The sequence below is a fragment of the Asparagus officinalis genome, chromosome 3 (genome assembly GCF_001876935.1).
Source record: "Asparagus officinalis chromosome 3, Aspof.V1, whole genome shotgun sequence".
In the NCBI taxonomy this organism is placed as follows: Eukaryota; Viridiplantae; Streptophyta; class Magnoliopsida; order Asparagales; family Asparagaceae; genus Asparagus; species Asparagus officinalis.
In genome coordinates, this window is record NC_033796.1 from 58,334,662 (window position 1) to 58,357,759 (window position 23,098).

Here is a 23,098-nt window from a genome sequence, read left to right on the forward strand (position 1 = left end):
CCGAGAAAACAATGCAGTGGGAAAACTGTGATGACAGGGTTGGTCTTCTGCTTGCGTGGGATCTTTGCCTGTGCCGGGGTTTATCCGTGGACCGCCTTTGATCTGGATCCAGTTGATGAAAAATTTAGCAGGGCTTCGTCTTCACCGAGGCAGTATTTGATTTGAAGTGCTGAGATCGACCAAGCGAAATCAGGGCTCTTCTCGAGATTAAGACCAAGCCTAATCTCAAGGGACGGACGGGAACGGGCGTCGGATCTCTCGAACTCTCCTTCTTTATGCTGAAGAACTCGCCAAAATCTGTCAACCCTAGCTGAAATTCGTGCTCCTTTGACTCCACAATCCGGCAGCACCTCCTCGTCTTGATAATCAATCGCCCCCGCTGAAAGGAGGCCCTAGGCTTGTATTTATAGGGCTTCGGAAGCGGTTATTTGGATGAGAACAAGTGATTTGGCCTTATCTTTAGTTAATAACTGATTAACCATGCTAGGGGATGATATCAAGTCAGTTTGGATGCTCAGGAACCAACAAATCTCGAGAAAAACCATCAAAAACCGAACCCGTTCGAAACAGCGCGCGCAGGACAAGTCTGACCCGCGCTTGTGTACGCTTCGTTACGGAATTGACCGTCGAACGCGTGTAGGTCACTTGATTCGTCGTTTTGCTTCAGGCGCTTGTCGGCGTCAGATAATCCTCTTAGACTCGGATAACGATGTTCGTCGTCTTCTCTCTGTCTCGAGCTGTGTACGGACACCTATAGGCATTTTTAGACGCCTACAGATACCCCCTCCAAAGTATTTCAGACTCTTTCTTTTATAGAGGAGTCTGGAATGCTTTGGATAAGATAGGCCATCTCCTCAATTTCGTAGAGTGACCTTGAACTATCTCAATTCTTAACTTCTTCAGTCTTCAATCTATTCATTGTTTCGTCGAATAGGTGAAGTTCTTCCGGCGCTGCGTTTATCGTCTGACCGCTGTCGAAATCTTGAACTGAGATTGGTGTGTAAGTTTCTGAACTTAGCTCGTGCCATTGAGTTGACTTTGAACTAATCCTCTCCGTCGAGAATTCATATCTGATTGTAACTAAAATCCTTGGAGTCATCTTTTGCCTTATTTTGGCGAAATTGCTGATGCATTGACCGGCATCGATCTTTACTGTAACGCGTTGACCGGCGTTAACACAGTTTATACTCGTACGTTTGCTGGAGTCTATACAGTTTAAGCTCTTAAGGCATTGGAGCGTGACGGTCCCGAATGTTAGGCTACAGGACCAACTATTAAAGCTGATTCATCTGCACATGTGGATCTTATCCTGAAGTTTGTTGGATGTTCAAGTCATGAGACCAACTAATGAAGCTGATACGTCAATGACTCGTATTTATAGAATTTTTAGCAAATTCTCAGCCATCAACGGGTTTGATAAGCCTTTACCGACTACCGTTTGAGTCGGGCTAGCATGCGGATTGTTTAAGTCTGTTCCGCATGTAACGTTATGCTAAAAGAGTTAACTCTTTTAGTGCTACGATATTGAATACGTAGACTTCGTCTTTCTCCCGTGAAAAGACTAAACAGCGACGTGTATCAGACGTAGACTTTAAGGTTTTTGGCAAACCCTCAGCCTTCAACGGATTTGGCGTACCTTTACCGATTACCGTTTGAATCGAGCTTGCATGCGGATTGTTTAAGTCCGTTCCGCACGTGACGTTGTGCTAAAGGAATGAACTCCCTTAGACTTGATGCTACGATATTGAATACGTAGACTTCGCCATTGTTACGGGAATAGGCTACCCGACAACGTGTGTTAGACGCTGACCTATCCCTACTTAGGCTTCGGGATAAAAGTTCCCAGATTGGAATTCTGGTGTCTTCTTCAATCGGTGAAAGACTAAACCGGCAACGCGAGTTAGGTGTTGACTTATCCCTACTTAGGGTTCGAGATAAAATTCCCCGCGCGTGTGAAGCACGGATTTTGACGTTATGAATAACGACTTGCCACAATATCGAATATGTGGGCTTTTGTTCTTTTTACGGTTAAGAACTAACCGGCAACGCGTGTTAGGCGTTGACTTATCCCTACTTAGGCTTCGGGATAAAATTCCCCATGCATAAAAGGCATGGATTTTTATTGCTACGATGCTGAATACGTAGACTCGGTCGTTTTTTATGGGGACGAACCACCCAGCAACACGGGTTAAGCGCAGACTTATCCCTACTTAGGCTTCGGGATAAAATGTCCCAGACTGGATTCTGGTGTCTTTTTCAATCGGTGAAAGACTAAACCGGCAACGCGTGTTAGGCGTTGACTTATCCCTGCTCAGGATTCAGGATAAAATTCCCCGTGCCTGTGAGGTACGGATTTTAGGAGTTGAAAAAGTGGTGTCTTTTCTTGGGGCAAAGACGTACTCGAAATGGAAGAGAAAGAATTTTATATTCTATCTCCCAACACCGAAGAGGAAGAATTTTATATTCTATCTCCAGTTGGAAAGAAGACTCGAGGTGGGATCTCCACTTCAAGAATCAGAGAATGTGAAACTAAGAGTGGGATCTCCACTCCAAGAATCAAAGAGATTCGGATAATCCTAACTGTCGGAAGGTTTGATTACCGAACTAAAGATGGATTTCTCGTTTATCGAGAGGGAATTGTGGTTTTGGTCCTAACTGTAGGAATGTTTGACCAGGTGGGAGGTTTGAGGCGACCCTAACTGTAGGAAGGTTTGATTACCGAACTAAAGATGGATTTCTCGTTTATCGAGAGGGAATTGTGGTTTTGGTCCTAACTGTAGGAATGTTTGACCAGGTGGGAGGTTTGAGGCGACCCTAACTGTAGGAAGGTTTGATCGCTCGATCTGAAAATTGACCCCTCGTTCATTGAAGGAATCGAGAGGGGATTTTGGTTATGGTCCTAACTGTAGGAAGGTTTGACCAAGTGAGAGTGGGAGTGTGAGATGACCCTAACTTTTATAGGTTTGATCACTCGATTTGTGGACCTCTCGTTCATTGAAGGAATCGAGAGGGGATTTTGACTGTGGTCCTAACTGTAGGAAGGTTTGACCAAGTGGATAGTGGGAGTGGGAGTACAAATCACAGTGGGAGTGTTGACTTGTACAAATCACTCAGTAGGGGTTCTCGGTGTTAAGTGATAATGACTTAGCACGAAGGGGTTTGACATTTCGTCAATGATTGACAGATCAAAATTCTAAGCATTATATTCGGACTCTAACCATGAAAGTGTTGAGTGCACGAACATAGCGGGAGTTTGAATGGATTAAACATGAAAGAATTTTGGTGGTCCCACCGTCAATTAGTCTGATCGGTGGGGGATTTTGTGGTGGGAGACTGTGAGTCATTAAGCACCAATGAGAGTTTTGTGAGGGAAGATTGATCTAATGAAGCGATCTCATCTCATCTCAGCAAAAGAGTATTCAGAAGTCATAGTAGGAGTTTAGTGTTTATCACTTTGTTCATAATGATCGGGTTATCCCTAAGAATATTACATTTAACATTCTTCTGGGAACTTCCCGTTATATGAATTATCCACCCCCAGCTCGTCTTCATCCTTGAAAGAGTACTCTTTTTGGAGTCTTGGACCCAAAGTCTTTTGCTGCCTTCGGGGTTGTTGTTGCGATGTCTGGTTAACGTCTACAACCGCTGCATGTGCCTTTCCTTTACCACGGGAGGCGAAGTTTGAGTTCGGAAGATTCGCCGTCGGTTGGTTCCTCTCGGCTTTCTTCCTTCGGAGGAAGCGTTCGGCTCGCTCTCCGCGCGTCTTCAATTCTTTCCAAGTGTTGGACGGTGCGACTCCCATAACTTCTAATATCTCAATAGATAGGTTGTTATGACATGTCTAGAGGATGAAGTCCTCCGTGATCGGATCTCGGCAGTTCATTGCTTTATTCCGAAAGCGCTTGACGAAGTCGTCGACTGTCTCGTCATCTTCTTGTTTCTCATCGAAAAGTGTTCTGATGGATACCTCATCGTCGTCATCAAAGAAGTTACCAAGAAATGAGTTTTCTATATCGTCCCAGTTGTTAATACTTCCAGGCTTGAGACGGCGGTACCAATCGAAGGCCGGCCCGCGAAGAGTGCCAACGAATGACCGAACCATCAAGGCTTCATTGCCGGAGATCATACCCAAGTGGGACTTGAAGTAGATCAGATGTTGAGTGGGTGAACCCTTCCCGTCAAACGGCGTGAAGTTAATCAAGTTGAACTTCGCCGGGTATGCTATTGTGTCCCACTTTCTTGGATATGGACATGGAATGCCAGTCCTCTTTACCTATCGATCAGACATTAGAGCATTGATTTTACTCTCGAGATCTTTCATTTTCTCATCCTCGCTCGTATCGGGCTTTGGACGATTCTTAAGAGGAATAACGGGGCCATCCCCAGCGTTGTCGTCTTTAGTGGGGCCACCCCTAGCGTTTTGGTCAACGGGAGGGTCATCAGCATTGAGACGTTGGTCATCAGCATTGAGACGTTCATCCACATCTGAATCGCTGCCTGCTTGATCAGTACGGTTGCGATGGCTAGATTCACCGAACTGATTGGATAGAGCCCGAATTTGTTGGTCATGCTCTTCCCTTATCCGTAGCATAGCCATTTCCATTTCAATCTTGAATGCCTCTTTCTGTTTGGCTAGAGCATCCTCAAGAATTTTGGCGATTTGCTCGGTATTAATCATGAACACTTCGCGGGATTGTCCTGGACTGGATACCGTATTATCAGAAGCGATTGCCGAGTTAGCATCTGATGCTTCATCATCCGATGATAAACCTCTCTGCATTCTCTGGTAGTCCCTACGTCTGGTGGTCCCTACGCGTAGCCGAGTCAGACGATGCGATACAAGAGGGTCAAAACTAGAAGGTCGAATCGACTTTCCCTTACCAGCCATGTTAATTGTGACTTTTGGAAGTTCGTTATCATGAACAGTCGATCGCTTCTTACGGAGACGCTTTGGTTTGGACTTAGTCATTCCGTTGGAGATCCTCTCGGATACGGAGACCCTCTGCGGAGCGGTCTTGGGGCAACTGCACGCTGATAATACTGCCCTGATTAGTCCGGTGCACGGGCAGTGAGATTTGGTTTCTCAGGCATATCTCTTCCGAGACTCGTTCATACCCCCCGCCCGATAGTACAACTCATCGGTCAGATGACCGGAGCAACCTATCGTGTGTTGACATGACTCCCATGGCATAACGTTGTCATCATCAGATGGATACGTTTCTTTCAGGGGATTTGCCGCTTTATTAGCATTCTTAAGAGTCACGTGTTTAGAACTACACTTTTGGGAGCGCAGGATCTCAACAGTCTCTTGGTTTTGGATAAACACCCCCAGGCGGGTAGAAATTGGAGTTTTCCCTTTATGAGAAGGCTTAAAATTGTTACGAGGGCGTGTGCGACCCCCAGCTTGACGAATCACTCGGGGTTCAGTCACCGGACCCAAGCATTCTTCGATTAGAATTTTGCCTCGATCCTCGTGCAAAGGACCCAGGCGATCGACTGTCCTCACCTTGAAATGGGACAAGTCCACACTGTCCCGGTGCTCCGTCGGAGGTGCGGAACTCACAGGGATCGACAAAATAGGTGCAGAACATCTTCTGCCTTGACTCTGGCACGGGTCAGATTTAAGTGACCGACGGGTTGGAGGATCGGATTCAAGTGACCCGCGATTTGAAAGGTCGGATCCAAGTGACCCGCGAAGTGGAGGGTCGGATCCAAGTGACCCGCAAAGTGGAGGGTCGGATCCAAGTGACATGCGATTTGAAAGGTCGGATCCAAGTGACCTGCAAAGTGGAAGGTCGGATCCAAGTGACCTGCGATTTGGAAGGTCGGATCCAAGTGACCTGCGATTTGGAAGGTCGGATCCAAGTGACCTGCTGCAGATTGGCGGGTCGGATTTTGGTGACCTGCAGATTGACGGGTCGGATTTGAGTGACCCACGGACCGGCGGGTCGGATTTGAGTGACCCGCGATTTGGCGAGTCGGATTTGAGTGACCTGCAGACCGGCGGATCGGATTTGAGTGACCCGCATTTTTCGATCTTTTCGGCCGCCGTCTTGGACTTTGGCCTCCAAACTTTGTGCAGTTTTGGTGGCTTCTTTTCCACTTCTTCCCTCTGCAATCTTTTGACCTCTTGCGCAAGAATTCACACATGCGCAAGCAGTACGCGACGCTTTTTGATCCGCTCTTCAAGAGTTGAACGTGTCCTTTTGACTTGTACCCATTCACTTGTTGGTGATTTGGAGGAGAGGGCATTTGTCCGCTGTTGGGGCGCTTGACGTTGCCTAATTTTCAGATCCGCCTCGTAACGGATCCCGTCAATTGACTCCAAGGCTCTAGCGAGTTGGCGCGCACAACGTTGGCGCTGCCTTTGACGAGTTCTCTTTGATAAAATAGGCGCGCCTTCTGTACTCAACTCCTTGATTGAGGAGGAGTTCAGATCTGCAGATCCGGACTCATTGGAGGCCGGAAGGGCGTTGTAAGGTTCAACTACCGCAACAACGGGGGCGTTGATCTTCCTTCGCTTGCGAGAGGCGGAGGATCTGGAGGAGGAAGACGACAGATATTCCTCGAACTTCAGTTGGTCGAACTCGTATTCGACCACTTCTTCAACCGGGATGCAGATCCGAGGTTGAGACATGACAGCTTCGGCAGCGAAGCTGTTGGCTCCCACTGTGGTCGCCAGTTTGTTTGCGTCGAAAATTAATGTATTCATTACGGTATTCATTACAACTTCGGTCGTTACAATGAAAACAAAAAGATGATCTTTTTATAAGATCTTTACACAATGAAAACAAAAGTTACAACTCTCGTCAAAACAAACGCAGAGATCGTTTATCGGTCTTCTGCTTGTGTGGGATCTTTGCCTGTGCCGGGGTTTATCCGTGGACCGCCTTTGATCTGGATCCGGTTAATGAAAAATTTGGCGGAGCTTCGTCTTCACCGAGGCAGTATTTGATTTGAAGCGCTGAGATCGACCAAGCGAAATCAGGGCTCTTCTCGAGATTAAGACCAAGCCTAATCTCAAGGGACGGACGGGAACGGGCGTCGGATCTTTCGAACTCTCCTTCTTTATGCCGAAGAACTCGCCAAGATCTGTCAACCCTCGCTGAAATTCGTGCTCCTTTGACTCCACAATCCGGCAGCACCTCCTCGTCTTGATAATCAATCGCCCCTGAAAAATGGAGGCCTTTGACTCATATTTATAGACCCCGAATGCGGTTATTTGGATGAGAACAAGTGATTTGGCTCTATCTTCAGTTGACAACAGCCTAACCACGTTTGGGGATGATCTCAAGCCAGTTAAGAACATCTGGAACCAACAAATCTCGAGAAAAACCATCAAAAACCGAACCGGGACGAAACAGTGCGCGCAGGACAAGTCTGACCCGCGCTTGCGCGGGTCGGATGGATCCGACCCGCGCTTGCGCGGGTCGGATGGAACCGACCCGCGGTGGGCGCGAGTCGGTTTTGCGTCCGACCCGCTCGTTCGCGCGGTCGGACTGGCCGACCCGTGGCGACGCGGCCGCTCGACGCGGTCCGACCCGCCGCTGGACGCGGTGTTTTCAATTTTTACTGAGCTCTGGTGATTTTTCTGGTCTTTTTCGAACTTGTATTTATCTACCGTATTTGCGTTAATTGATTCGTCTTGTTTGCACTTGTATGCTTCCGTTGCGGAATTGACCGTCAACACGTGTAGGTCACTTGAATTCTGCGTTTTTGCTTCAGTGCGCTTGTCGGCGTCAAGAAATCCTCTTAGACTGGATAACGATGTCGTCGTCTTTCTCTCTGTTCTTGCAGCTATGTGCGGACACCCATAGGCATGGTTTTAGACGCCTACACTTATTCTCAAAACTCTTAGGAATCGATGGTCAGGGAGATTTTATGAGCGAAAACGCAGATGAAGCTTTAGGAAATTTCTGAGAGTTTATCGAGAAAACAATGCAGTGGTGAATAAATGTGATGACAGGATTTCATCAGCTTCCCAATCTAAGTCTAGTGGTCTTTCTCTAGAGTCAAACATTGCTTCTGAAGCAAAGATGGTAATAATTCTGCGGAGGTTAGAAGCCTTAGAAGTTAAGGAACGAGCTCCGGCTCAAATCAATTATGTTTCTGCCCTGGGATGTCATAACTGTCAGTCTTCTACCCATGTTTTAGAGAAATGCCCTCTCCTAGGAAACAACCATGCTTTAGAACAGATGAACGCTGCATTCCAACGCCCTAGAAATGATCCATTCTCTCCAACCTACAATCCAGGTTGGAGAAATCATCCCAACTTTGCTTGGAACCAAGGAAATTCTCATGGAAACCAAAACTTCATTCCCGCGTCAAACCAACAATTCCCTAGGGGAAACACTGTCCCATTCAACGCACCAAACAATTTTCAACATGCTAACCCAGTCTTTCCAACCCAACATACTCATCCTCACCAGCCTACAAATCCTTCAAATTCCGATCATGACAAACGTTTAAGTGTCTTAGAAAAGGGTTTAGAAGCTATGATCAAAGGTTCTACACAAACAACCAACATGTTGACCCAGTCATCCACCACTCTAAATTCCTTCATGCAAACAACCAGCCAAGTGCTCAACTCGAACACTCAAGCCATAACCTGGTTAGAAACCCAGCTTGGGCAACTAGCCACTATAGAAACCCAACTTGGGCAACTAGCCACTGCCGTGAGTGAGAGAGAAAAAGGAAAATTCCCAAGTCAACTTGTTGCAAACCCTAAAGACAATGGATCCAGTTCATCCCACCCAGCTCATGTGAATGCAGTTCACACACTGTGATCAGGAAAACAAATAGATAATCAAGTTAGAATGCCACCGGATTAAACCCCTTCTCCCATCCAACACACTCCTTCCGATGAAGCAATTCCTTCTGATGACCAAAACGCTAAACTTGAGATCGAGCCTGATCTAGATAGGTATAGGCCCGTTGCCCCCTTTTCAGATAGACTCAAACCTAAGAAAAACTCCCCGCATGTTGAGAAAATCCTATAAACTTTTAAACAGGTCAAGATCAACATCCCTCTCCTAGATGCAATTAAACAAATCCCTTCTTATGCAAAGTTCTTGAAGGACTTATACACTAAGAAAAGAACCATCAATGTCCCCAAGAAAGTCTTCTTAGCTGCCAACCTCAGTGAAATTTTTTCAAAACCCATGCCGTTGAAATACAAGGACCCTGGTTGTCCCACAATTCCATGCGTCATAGGTAACACTCATATTGATAAGGCACTTCTAGACTTGGGAGCCAGCATCAACCTCCTTCCTTATTCAGTGTATCAACAGCTAGGTGTAGGAGAACTTAAATCGACAAGATGCACTCTACAGTTAGCTGATAGATCTGTAAAAATTCCTAAAGGAGAGGTAGAGGATGTTCTGATCAAAGTTGGAGAGCTTATTTTCCCTGTTGATTTTATTGTCTTGGAAACGCAGCCCGTTTCCAATCTCAAAAGTCAAATCCCCGTCATTCTAGGAAGACCGTTCTTAGCCACCTCAAATGCTTTGATTAATTGTAGAACCGATCAGATGAAACTATCTTTTGGGAATATGATTGTTGACCTCAATATTTTCAACTTAGGGAGACAACCTAGTGATCCATCAGATGAACCTATGGAAGTGAATTTTATTCAAGGAATATCCAGTGAACAACAAGAGGGAGAGTGTGAGTCTGATACAAATGCATCTGATTTAATGATTGAGGAGCTTTCTAATGACGAACTAGAAATAGAACCGCTGGTCAATCATGTTTCTACTGTTGGCTGGCAACGAGAACCTTTGGAGATAGAACCCCGAGTCCAGCTTCGCCCATCTGTAGAGGAACCCCCTAAATTAGAGCTCAAACCTCTACCTAAAAATCTAGAGTATGCCTACTTAGGGGAGAACGAGTCTTTACCAGTTATCATTTCTTCTGATTTGACTACCGATCAAAAGGAAGCTCTTTTAGATGTTTTAAGAGAGAATAGGGAAGCCATTGGATGGACCATGGCTGATATCAAAGGGATTAGTCCAACCATTGTTCAACACCGAATCCATTTGATAGATGATGCCAAACCTACTAGAGATCCTCAACGTAGGTTAAACCCAGTGATGAAAGAAGCCGTTAGGAAAGACATTCTGAAATGTCTCGATCATGGGATCATTTATCCCATTTCTGATAGTTCATGGGTGAGTTCGGTCTAAGTTGTTCCAAAGAAATCTGGGATCACCATGATCCAAAATGAGGCTAAGGAGCTGATTCCCACTCGAATCCAAACTGGATGGCGAGTCTGTATTGACTATAGAAAACTCAACTTAGCCACTCAGAAAGATCACTTCCCTCTTCCTTTCATTGACCAAATATTAGAGTGTTTAGCAGGACACGAGTTCTATTGTTTCATGGATGGATATTCAGGTTACAATCAAATCCCTATCGCTCCAGAAGATCAGGAGAAAACCACCTTCACTTGCCCGTATGGAATATTCGCATGCCGACGCATGCCCTTTGGACTGTGTAACGCACCGGCCACATTCCAACGTTGCATGATCAGTATTTTTTCCGACATGGTAGAGCGATTTCTCAAAATTTTCATGGATGATTTTTTTATTTTTGGTGATACATTTTCCCAATGTTTGCATCATCTTAAACTGGTCCTAGAACGGTGTAGGGAGAAAAATCTGACTCTTAATTGGGAGAAATGTTATTTCATGGTCAAACAAGGCATTGTCTTAGGACATGTAGTTTCCAATAGGGGAATTGAAGTGGACAAAGCTAAGGTAGATCTCATTTCCAATCTCCCTCCTCCCAAAACAGTCAAAGATGTCAGATTATTTCTTGGTCATGCTGGTTTTTACCGATGTTTCATCAAGGATTTCAGCAAAATTGCTAGACCCTTGACCAATCTCTTAGCCAAGGATATATCATTTGTCTTCTCTCCGACTGCCTCAAAGCTTTTGAATATCTGAAAAAAGAGCTAACCACAACTCCTATCATTCATGCACCAGACTGGACCTTACCCTTCGAACTGATGTGTGATGCATCTGATTTTGTGATTGGAGCTGTTTTAGGATAACGGTTTGATGGAAAACCGTATGTGATCTACTACGCCAGTAGGACTCTGAATGATGCCCAGCAAAATTACTCTGTCACAGAAAAAAGAGTTTTTAGATGTAGTCTTTGCCTTAGAAAAATTCAGGTTCTACCTTATCGGTTCCTTAACCAAAGTTTTCACAGATCATGCCGCACTAAGGTATCTTTTGACCAAAAAGGATGCTAAAGCACGGCTCATTAGATGGATTCTCCTTCTTCAAGTGTTTGACATTCAAATTCTTGACAGAAGGGGAACAGAGAACCCCGTAGCAGATCACCTTTCTCGACTACCGAACGTACCAACATCAACCGTTCCGATCAATGAGCATTTCCCTGATGAACAACTCCTACAAATCCAATCTGTTCCATGGTTCGCTGACATTGTGAATTACATATGATGCCCTTATAACCCATCTTATCCGTTGAACTTTTTGATCTGTGGGGTATCGATTTCATGGGACCATTTCCAAATTCCTTTGGAAATGTTTACATTCTAGTAGCCGTTGAATACATGTCAAAATGGGTTGAGGCGGTAGCTTGCAAAACTAATGACAACAAGGTCGTTGTTAAGTTTTTGAAAGAGAACATTGTTGCACAGTTTGGAGTACCCCGAGCGATCATCAGTGACAACGGTACACATTTCTGTAACCGTTCTTTTGAAGCTTTGATGAGGAAATATTCAATCACACACAAATTGTTAACTCCTTATCACCCCTAAACCAGTGAACAAGTAGAGGTCACAAACAGGCAGATCAAACAAATCTTAGAAAAAACAGTTAATCATAACAGAAAAGATTGGTCTGTAAAATTATGTGATGCTCTGTGGGCATATAGAACAGCTTTCAAGGCCAATTTGGAGATGTCACCATACAGACTGGTATTCGGGAAAGCTTATCACCTACTAGTAGAGTTGGAACATCGAGCAATGTGGGCGATAAAACAGTTGAATTTTGATTCAGACTCGGCAAGTAAGAACATATTGCTCCAAATAAATGAGTTGGAAGAAATTAGAAATGATGCATACATAAACTCAAAAATTAAGGGATTTACATTGGAGTTATATATAAAAACGTTTTCTTGATTATTAACTAGCTTCAATTAGAATGAATTAATATATCAAGGAAAATCTGTTATTTACTGACTTATTTAACTAGGCAAGTTGACCAAATTTTGTGGGTCTATTCACTGCAAACCCTCACGAGACTACAACTCGTCCACTAGGGTAACCTAGGGGTTTAAAGGCTTGTTGAATGATGCATACATAAACTCAAAAATTTATAAAGAGAAAACCAAGATTTTTCATGACAAATCAATTTTGAGGGAATTTATTATCAAAAAGAAATTCTGATAACTTGAAATTAACCCATGTTGAACATTTTGTAGCTAAATTCTTTAAAAAAAATATAGATATATATATATATTGGAAATTTATTATTAATTTTTTTTCTTTTTCTTTTTTTTCTTTCTTTTTCCATAGATGCCTCACAGAAAGAAATCTTGAGCAAGTTCATCATCTTCTGATCCATTTGAAACCGACATAGATAGGCCCACTATTTTAACCTGAATTGTGGGTCTTAACATTCATTTTGAGAGGGGATTTCAGATGAGTGCATTACATACATATCATTCCACAGTCACCATGTTAACTGCAGTAGTTCTTAGGAGCATGATGACTAAACCCCTAGAAAAAACCAACATTTTATTAGTTCATGAGTTCTATTCTGGATGGGAGATTGATCCAGATAGAGAATATTCAGCCTTTTCTATCGTGAGGGGTGTTAGGGTTATTTTCGATCTTTCCACTATCCGTGCTACCCTTGACCTTACAGAACCACCCACTGATGTACCAGATTACTTCCATTTAACCTCCACTTTACAGCCTGGTACACCAGAATACAATAACATGTCTGCAACCTTATGTGGGAGGATCTTTACATCTAGCTTCGGTTCAGGAAATCTCAAAACAGAATATAGATTACTTAATCTTTTCCTGAACTTTGATTTGAAACCCACCACTGCATACTCTGTCATTACCCCACACGATATTCTCCTTCTCTTTTGGATAGCCACTGGTCAGCGATTTGATATAGCGAGGATTATATTTGTATGGATGAGCTCATTAGTGGAGAATGTGTTGGATTGGGTCAGGACACATCTGCATCACGTACTCAGCTCATTTACCCCTATTTTATCACTAGACTCTGCCATAGATTTCACGTTCCAGTATTTGCAGAGGATAGGTTAGAAGCAGGGAAGGGGTTACTAAATGATCAGACTGTGAGGAGGAGCATTTCAGGGCGAGATCAGTCCGGTCCTTCAGGTAGAGAGCCTCCTCAGCACCAGCCAGCTACACAGGATCCTATTCGAGAGGAGATGGACAGAATGCGGAGTCGCATGGACAGGATGCAGATACAGATACACAGGATGCAGCGGCATATACACGAGATGCATGGTCAGATCAGCTACTCTACCGATACCCTGGCATATTTGGCGAGAGGATGGCAGAGAGAACATGGAGATACAGATGGACCTCCACCTGAGCTTCATAGTTATATCACACCATTTCAGCCAGATGATTTCCCAGGAGAGGATGAGGCGGGACCGAGTTCAGCAGCTGCCGCTGATGATGTGGATGACGATATATCAGGAGATGAGCAGTGAGGGATGTTCTTTCTACTTCTATTTCGGCATGTACTTATTAAACTGTGATATTTTGGATATTATTTGCCTTGAGGACACTGCAAAGTCTGGGTATGGGGGTGTAAGCTTTTTGTTTATATTTTGCTAGTTAGTATTTTGTTTTAGTATTTTTTTTTCTCTCAGCATTTTTCTTTTGTTAGTTTTAGTAAAAAAAAAATTATTATAAAAATATTATCACTTGCCAAATTAATAGAGTTAAGTAATAATTGATCTAATTGATAGATTTTAAAATTTTTAATTCCTAGTTAGTGACATACTCAAGTTCACCTTTTATGATAACTCCAAATAAAATTCTTAAGAAATAATTTTTCAAGTAGTATACTTTACTTAAGTCTTATCTTAGATTTTTAATTAAAAATAATGAAATTTTTGCATTCTTAACTTAGAGTTAAAAATATTTTTTTCAAGTTATCTTGATTTACACATTTTTTTCAGACTATATATACTTACACACATATATATATTAAAAAAAACTAACCTTATAAAAGAAGAGTGCGAAAAATAGGCACAAAAAAAAACTCTTAGATTCAAGATGATTCTATCTTATAAAGCCTAAGTTGACTGAGTAATTAAGCCCAAGGAGTATTTTTATACTTAATGACCTAAGCCCAATTGGGTTGGGATTCATTGGCCCAAAACTCATTAAATGGTCACTTAGAAAGTCCGTTAAAATAGAAAATAATCACCAAGAATTAAAGAGTGAAAAAAAAAATTATACATATATATCTATAACACTAACCATTTTTTATATATATTGTTGTTTTGTATATGTGGTCTTGAAAAACAATTTTTGATCAAGAGACTTGAAAGTTATTTAAAACAAAGAGTTAGCATGTTCTTTTCAAAACTTTTAAATTAAATCTCTAAGATTTGACTTGGTTTTGTATTGCTATAATGAAAAAGATGTTCGAAGGAATTTACATTGGAGTTATATATAAAAATGTTTTCTTGATTATTAACTAGCTTCAATTAGAATGTCTAAATATATCAAGGAAAATTAGTTATTTACTGACTTATTTAACTTGGCAAGATTGACCGAATTTTGTGCGTATATTCACTGCAAACCCTCATGAGACTACAACTCGTCCATTAGGGTAACCTAGGGGTTTAAAAGCTTGTTGTATGCACTAAATACAACCGCGATTCCTGCGAAAGTGAGTTAGAATTTTCTTTTTATTTTCTTTGCTAGAGGACTAGCAAGAGTTTAGGTATGGGGGTATTTGATAATCACATTTTATTATAGTTTTATATCCTCATTATTTATTTTATATGAATAAATATACCACTAATAATTGTTTTTATCTTTTAATTACAGGTTAATGAAGAATAAATCTCAAACTCCAATCTCTCAACAAAAACCCGTTGATTAAATGAAGAAATGAAGCAAAGAAGCCCATTGGAAAATTAATTTTCAAATTATCTAAAAGTCCAAAAGAAGAAAAATATTCAAGCCCAAAAGTCAAGCAAAGCCCAAAGTCCAAAGCCCAAAAGCAAACAACAAGGAATTCTACGGACAGCAAAAGAAGAGAGGCAGGCATCGATGCCTGCATCGATGGGGGCATCGATGCCCGCATCGATGCCTGTATCGATGCCCGCATCGATACCCCTATCGATGCGGGTATCGATACGGACGTCCAGGTTGGGCTAGAACAAAAAGCAAATTCAAAGGTGAAGATTGTTGCTTGGGGCTTAAGACAAATCCAATGGCTCATATTCATTGATGATTACTATAAATAGGGGTAGAGAGTGAGGGGTTAGGGGTGTAAAAAATTTTGTAACTCCATTTGGAGAGGAGGGCTACTCTTAATTGAGAAGGCCTTCCAAAAATTATAACTTTAGTTGCAATTAATAAAAATAAATTTTTCTCCACTTTAAATTTTCTTTTCTCCTCTTTGTTGAATGATGAGGATGGAGATGAAGAGCAATTTGAAGGTTTGTATTTTTTTATTTTCCTCTTTTATTTCTTTTTTGTAATTTCTTTATTATTGCTTATTAGTTAGATTTATATTCATGCTTGTAGTTTAGATTTATTTTCTTGTCATTTTATTTCTTTTTGCACTTTATTTTGTAGAGTAGATTTATTTTCTTACATTTAATTTTTGCAATTTATTTTGTAGTTTAGATTTTAATTCTTTGTAGTTAGATTTATTTCTTGTTCATAGTTTAGATTTTTATTTTCTTTTTAATTTTGTAATTAGTTCTTTTTCTTATTATTTTTATTTCCTGAGATGTGAAATTAATTCTTGTAGGAATCTTAGAATTATATGATGCTAGCCTAATTTCCTTTATATTATGTAAATTATTCTCTTGCACTTAAAATATTCATGTTTAGGATAATCAACTAGAGAACTAATCGGTAGAAGAAAAATTTGATAATCTATGCTTATCTTAAATGGTTTGATAGGTTATGCTTATGAATTCTAGGATTACTATCTTGTTGTTGTTCTTATCATGAATAGTAATTTTGACTTAGATGATAATTTGATAGGTTATACTTTCCTTAAATGGTTTGATAGTCTATGCTTAATAAATCTAAGTTGAAATATGATAAAAAGAGAATAGTTTGTATTTTGTAATTGAGATTAGTTAGTGGATTAAATTCTAGATTTCTCATATCTTAAATTGAAACATTCATCTTGACTTTCTTGAATTTTCTTTTCATTCTTGATTTTATTCCTTGATTTTATTCATTCTTCTTTCTTACCTTATGATTTCATTTATTCTTTGATTCTTATTTCTTTTCTCTAAAATTCAATTTATTGTCTCTTGCATATATTCACAACAATCACCCATCACAATCACACTTATTCCTTAATCCTATTTTGTCACGCACATAACATAAGAATCTATTCTAATAATCTCTTAAAATCACCTTCCTCGTGGGATTGATAACTTTTATACTATAACTTGATCAATTGTGCACTTGCAATTTTGGTACATAATTATGTCGCATCACAAGCCGATCATCAAAGAAGGAGCACTAGTACTGTAGGCATTAATGGTGATTAAAAAGTGATTCTGAAGGGAAAAAAAACCTTATTTCCCTCCAAATTCTAACTATTTCCTTTCCTCCCCTGCAATAAATCCATCTCCTCTATCTCCTCCCCCCAGTAAATCCTCTTTGCTTACCCCAACTACTCTCTCCTGGCCTCTTAATTCTCCTAAATAAATCCTCTTTGATTCTTCAACTATTTTTTTCTTTAAAATGACAAATGGATCCCTTCTTTGCATGGTTACAAACACAAAAAAAGCAACGAAGAGGGTGAATGTGTCTTCGTAGTTATCAACAAGTCTAAATAAATTATTAGCTGGAATGTCAAGTGTCCCAAAGACTTAAACTGCCATTATATTATCTTTCACTGAAATTCATATCCGAAAGGGAAAAGAAGTTTAGTTTTACGATTGATAATGATGACGACTTGAGGTTTGTTTTTGAGGTTATGAGTTGGTTGTTATGTTTATGAGTTTGTTGTTAAGATTATGTGTTGGTTGTTAAGGTTATGAGTTGGTTGTTAATATTATGATTTAGTTATTAACCTTAACAGATGTTATGGTAATTTACCATCTAAAGATAAGCATCAAGAGATTATTTGTATAGGCTTTAAAAAGCCATGGTCCAAACCGGCTTTAAAGCACATCCGAGGTCAAGTCTATCGGCCAGTCGAGCGGACGTGCCATCTTCCGACCAAGAGTCCTCATGACCGACTCGAAGTGCGGGCTCAGTCGGTCCCTCGTAATAAAGATGACTCCTCGAGCAGACGTCTCGACCATACACTCGACCCAAAGCTAACTCGACTATCGGGTCGACAAATCATAATGATGACTCGCAGATCAACCCACCTTGACTAAAGGGATAAGATCCGACCAATCTCACTTCAGATGTCAATCAACGCAACAACACTGATCAGTCCCATCAAGATCTCTGTTCTGACAAATCCCCTGCATAAGCCGTTTATTCTACTCACAAGTTACTTCTCTGGGATCGCCATGATGCTTTTCTGGGCTCAAATAACTTCCCCTCTAATCACCAGCCACCATCTGGAGGGGAAAGGACGACCGAGCAGTGGGCCTATCATCTGTCCTACCTCATATGTCAAATCCAGGATATTAAGAGGACATCTCTCTCTTGTAGTCGAATGACTTCCCTTCCAATCGCCAGCCGACATCTGGAAGGAGAAGGATGACTCAGAAGCCTATCTGCTCACCCTGCAACCGCCCTCCTGTGCAAAAGAAAAGCCAAAATCTCAGAGGCAATGGACTATAAAAGGAGGTAAGGAGGGTAAGGGCATGAGGTTGGATCGCTGCTTCTTTTTACATCTGAACTTTACTCCCCTTTTTCTTTACATAAAAAGAAATTTAACTCTAAAAGAGGACCCCCTGCAAGGACCTCAATGGCCCAAGGACCTCCCAAAAAACCCCTCTCAAGCTCTCTAGCTGACTTGATCGTCGGAGGTACCACGGGGGAAATTAGCCCCGTACTCCTGCGATTCTCGCATGTGCAGGTTATCAGACTACCCCGTGCTCTCAGTTTCAGGCTTAGAGTCGGAGGAGGAGTCAGCCTCACCTTTTATCCTCCCGGCCTCCCTCATCAATAGAAGACCATCATCAACTGTTTGTTCACGAACATCAACAGTTTAGCGCCTACCGTGGGGCTCACTTTCTTCTCTGAGAAGAAAGGCCCAATTCTGAGCAGAGGCCTAACCTGCCTATCTTGAGAAAAGGTACTAGGATTGCACCATTCAAGCTAAACAAAGCCTGGAATCGCATCATTCAAGCTAAGGAGGATTAGCCTATGGCTATGAGGAGCCAACATAGGTGTAGCCCTCGAGGGCTCCAACAGCTTTCTGGGGAGTATTTGCTAAGTGGAACCCCGAAAGCCATCCTAGAAAAGACACACCACTATGATGTTTGTCTGGATTGAGAATGAAGCGCATGCTCCCTATCGTCGCCACAAATAAAAACCCCACCGCCTGGGCAGCCAAGAAGCCTGGGTTTTGATCGCAAACACAACCCTGAGAGTTACGATCAGATCCAGCATCGCTCAAGCTCCCATAAGCAACAGTTCACACAAACAAGGAGCTGCGATGGAGTCTGTGGCCGGCTCCTCGGACCATAACCACCATCAAAGGAGAGTCCTTCCTCGCCTAGGATGAGATTGTGGGGAAAACTCGAGGGCTCACCAACTGGTCTTCTCAGGAAGATTAACAGCCTCAGCCCCCTACAAATGCTCAGAACCGCCAGAGTCAAAGTAAAACCTGGTGGTCGAAGCATGCGACTTGTACTCTCCCCGCAAGAAGGCTCCTCCATTTATAGGATGGTCTGACTGTTGCTATCCCTAGAAATTCCAAGGGGAAGTCACGATCCCATCAAATTATAGGGAACAATGCTCCGATGCATGGGGTTCTCGTTAACAAGAAGCCCCCCATCATAAAAGTTGCCTGGGCCCCCTCCGTCGAGCAACATCTTCCAAAAGCTCAAACAATGGAATATCGGGCTTAACAGAGTAACCGACGATGGACAAACAGGATCTGTTAAAAATCATCATGTCCACCGTCGACCAACAAGAACTTCAGTAAAAACTCAAAGTTCAGAAAGGTCATTGGCTGATGAAATGGTGAATATATCAACAGGTCGGCGACATCTAAAGCCAAATAGCGCACCATCAAGAGAAAGAGCAACCCCCGATTTCGGGCGTTCCTCAATTTGGCAACAAAGATAGCTAATGGAGCAACAACTCGCTCTCATCAAAACTGGAAAGTTCACAGATGAAAAGAAACAACTGAGGAAACCTCCGTCTCAGTGACCATGTCCCCAACGAGAATCCGTCTCCAAAATGCATCTGAGCAAAGAAACAAGATTTTGACATCACCCGAGCGACAAGTATGAGTGAACTGTACTATGTTATGTATAAATTTTAAACAATCAATAAAAATGTCAAATAAAAAGAAAGACATCAAAGACCTAGTCGTCTAGGCAACGACTCCTCAGTCGGTCACAAGACCCTGGCACCGCCTTAGGATAGGCCCAAGGCACCACGACCCCTCAGTTGGTCACAAGGCCCTGGCGCCGCCTCAGGATAGGCCCAAGACACAATGACTCCTCAATTGGTCATAAGACCCTGACGTCGTCTCAGGATAGGCCCAAAGCATAACGACTCCTCAGTCAGTCACAAGGCCCTGGTGTCGCCTCAGGATAGGCCTAAGGCACAATGACTCCTAAGTCGGCACAAGACCCTAGTGCCACCTCAGGATAGGCCTAAGGCACAACGACTTCTTAGTCGGTCACAAGACCCTAGCGCTGCCTCAGGATAGGCCTAAGGCACAATGACTCCTAAGTCGGTCACAAGACCTTGGTACATTCTCAGGGTAAAACAAAGGCATAACGACTCCTCAGTCGAAATAAAGTCCTTGGCTCTTCTTAAAGGTAAGTCCAAGGCATAATATTTGGTTTAATTCCTTCTGCCCACATCGTCCATTGTGGTCAAGACCTTGGTACATTCTCAGGGTAAAACCAAGGCAAAACGACTTCTCAGTCGGAACAAAGGCCTTGGCTCTTCTTAAAGGTAAGTCTAAGGCACAACATATGATTCGATTCCTTCTGCTCTTAATTATCATCCATAGTGGTCAAGACCTTGGTACCTTCTTAGGGTAAAATCAAGGCAAAACGACTTCTTAGTTGGAACAAAGCCCTTGGCTCTTCATAAGGAATAAATCCAAGGCAAAATGACTTCTCAGTCGGAACAAAGCCCTTAGCTCTTCATAAGGAATAAGTCTAAGGCAAAACAACTTCTTAGTCGGAACAAAGCCCTTGGCTCTTTATCTAACAGTCAACCAAGGAACAACGACTTCCTAGTCAGTTCTGAAGGACTTGGCTCCCCATCAGGAGTAGCCTAAAGTATGAAGACTCTACCAGTCGGCAATCAAATCTATGGTTCCCTACCTAGACAAACCAAAAACAAAGCGCCAGAGTCAACTTTTGTAAGTTATTTTCCGACCAAACAGGAAAAACAAAGACGTCACCACTTATCCCGCATATGATATCTTATCTACAAGGATCAACACTCTTCTTGAAAAGAAAATAGAGCCATAACATGATCAACTATTCTATCAAACATCTGCAGTTCTCAAAAGCAGAAGACAAGAGAAATCGTTTCTCATTCAAAAAGAAGTTTTGTACATTTTTTACCAAAAGGCCTAACAAGGCTTACAAAAATAACTTTTAAGGCTCAGAACCACTGTCTCAGAGTCCTTCCTCATTTTCTTCAAAGGCTTCCTGGAAGAACTCGGTCCTTTCGAATCAGTCCCTCTTTTACAGACCTGCATTGGTGGAGGAAGGACTGTCGCTTCAGAATCGGAGGAAGACGAGGAGGACCATCCCATCTCAAGAAACTCCTCTCCTTCCAAAGCTTTGGCCTCTTGAAGACCAAGGTGACACCAGAGTTTCTCAAGATCTCTAGTCTCGAGATCGCTAAGAGCCCTCGGTTCCAACACATTTTCCTGCACTTCAGGCCAACCTGAGTAGGACATTATGCTGTCGGCACCAAACACCCAAACGAAGAACCTCTTCCATTCTTTATCTAGCTCTGGGAGGTCGGAGTCCAAGCGAAAATCACCCCGACAATAGAAAAAATAGTGGGGGTCTCCCTCGATAGACCCCACACAAACCATGTGACCCGGCAAGCTAGTGTTGGGCACCACTTCCTCCTCGGAGCAGGTGTCAATGAACGCCATCAAAATATAAATGGCGTGTGGGTGAAATTGGCAGGGGAAATCCCCCAGAGCTGCAAAAATTTCCCTAATAAAGAGATACAACGGCAGGCGCAGTCGCATTACAGATGTGCCAGATAGAGAGGCACCCGATCCTCCCCATGCATATGCACCAGAGTAAGGCTGTCCGGTGCCCCCACGGTCATCGTCACACGAGAAATGTCATACTTCTCATGCAACCAGTTTGCCTTATCCAAAGTCATCCTTGACCTTGACAATACATGACCCTGAGTTTCTTCTCGCGGTCGTTTTGAGGAAAAGCCATGATAAAAATCTCTTAGAAGGAAGGAAGAACCAACGAGGAAAAATATTCCTAATGTATAGTGTTCTTTCAAAACAGCGCCATGATTTATTTATAAGCCTCCGAAGAAGCATGCAGGAGAATTCAAGAGACACGATCCTGGAGTAACTAAGGGAGATCCATTTTGGAAATCGAAAACAAATTGCTCGAAAAAGCCAATCGCCGCTCGTAGCTTACACCAACCAATTGGCAAGTAAAGACGCCATTCACTCTATCCATGATGCCTCGTTTCATTTGAAAAATCGGTTCCTAATACCGACATCATTAATCTACAGAAGATTGGCGGTTAGCAAATTCCACGCCACGTCTCCACCTACGATCAACTGGCTAAAAAATCTCAACACCCCAAGCAAACATACTCATTTCACTCAGACCCGACTAAAGTTAACTCTGAATGAAAGGGGCCAACTGTTATGGTAATTTACCATCTAAAGATAAGTATCAAGAGATTATTTGTATAGGCATAAAAAAGCCATGGTCCAAACAGGCTTTAAAGCACAGCCGAGGTCAAGTCTATCGGCCAGTCGAGCGGACGTGCCATCTTTCGACCAAGAGTCATCATGACCGACTCGAAGTACGGGCTCAGTCGGTCCCTCGTCATAAAGACGACTCCTCGAGAAGACGTCTCGACCATACACTCGACCCAAAGCTCACTCGACTATCGGGTCGGCAAATCATAATGATGACTCACAGATCAACCTACCTTGACTAAAGGGATAAGATCCGACCAAGCTTACTTTAGATGTCAATCAATGCAACAACACTAATCAGTCCCATCAAGATCTCTGCTCTGACAAATCTCCTGCATAAGCCGTTTATTCTACTCACAAGTCACTTCTCTGGGATCGCCATGATGCTTTTCTGGGCTCAAATAACTTCTCATCCAATCACCAGCTACCATCTGGAGGGGAAAGGATGACCGAGCAGCGGGCCTATCCTCTATCCTGCCTCATCTGTCAAATCCATGATATTAAGAGGACATCTCTCTCTTGTAGTCAAATGACTTCCCTTCTAATTACCAACCGACATCTGGAAGGAGAAGGATGACTCAACAGCCTATCTGCTCACCCTGCAACCACCCTCCTGTGCAAAAGAAAAGCCAAAATCTCAGAAGCAATGGACTATAAAAGAAGGTAAGGAGGGTAAGGGCTAGAGGCTAGATCGTCGCTTCTTTTTACATCTGAACTTTACTCCCCTTTTCCTTTACATAAAAAGAAATTCAACTCTAAAAGAGGACCCCCTTCATGGACCTCAATGGCCT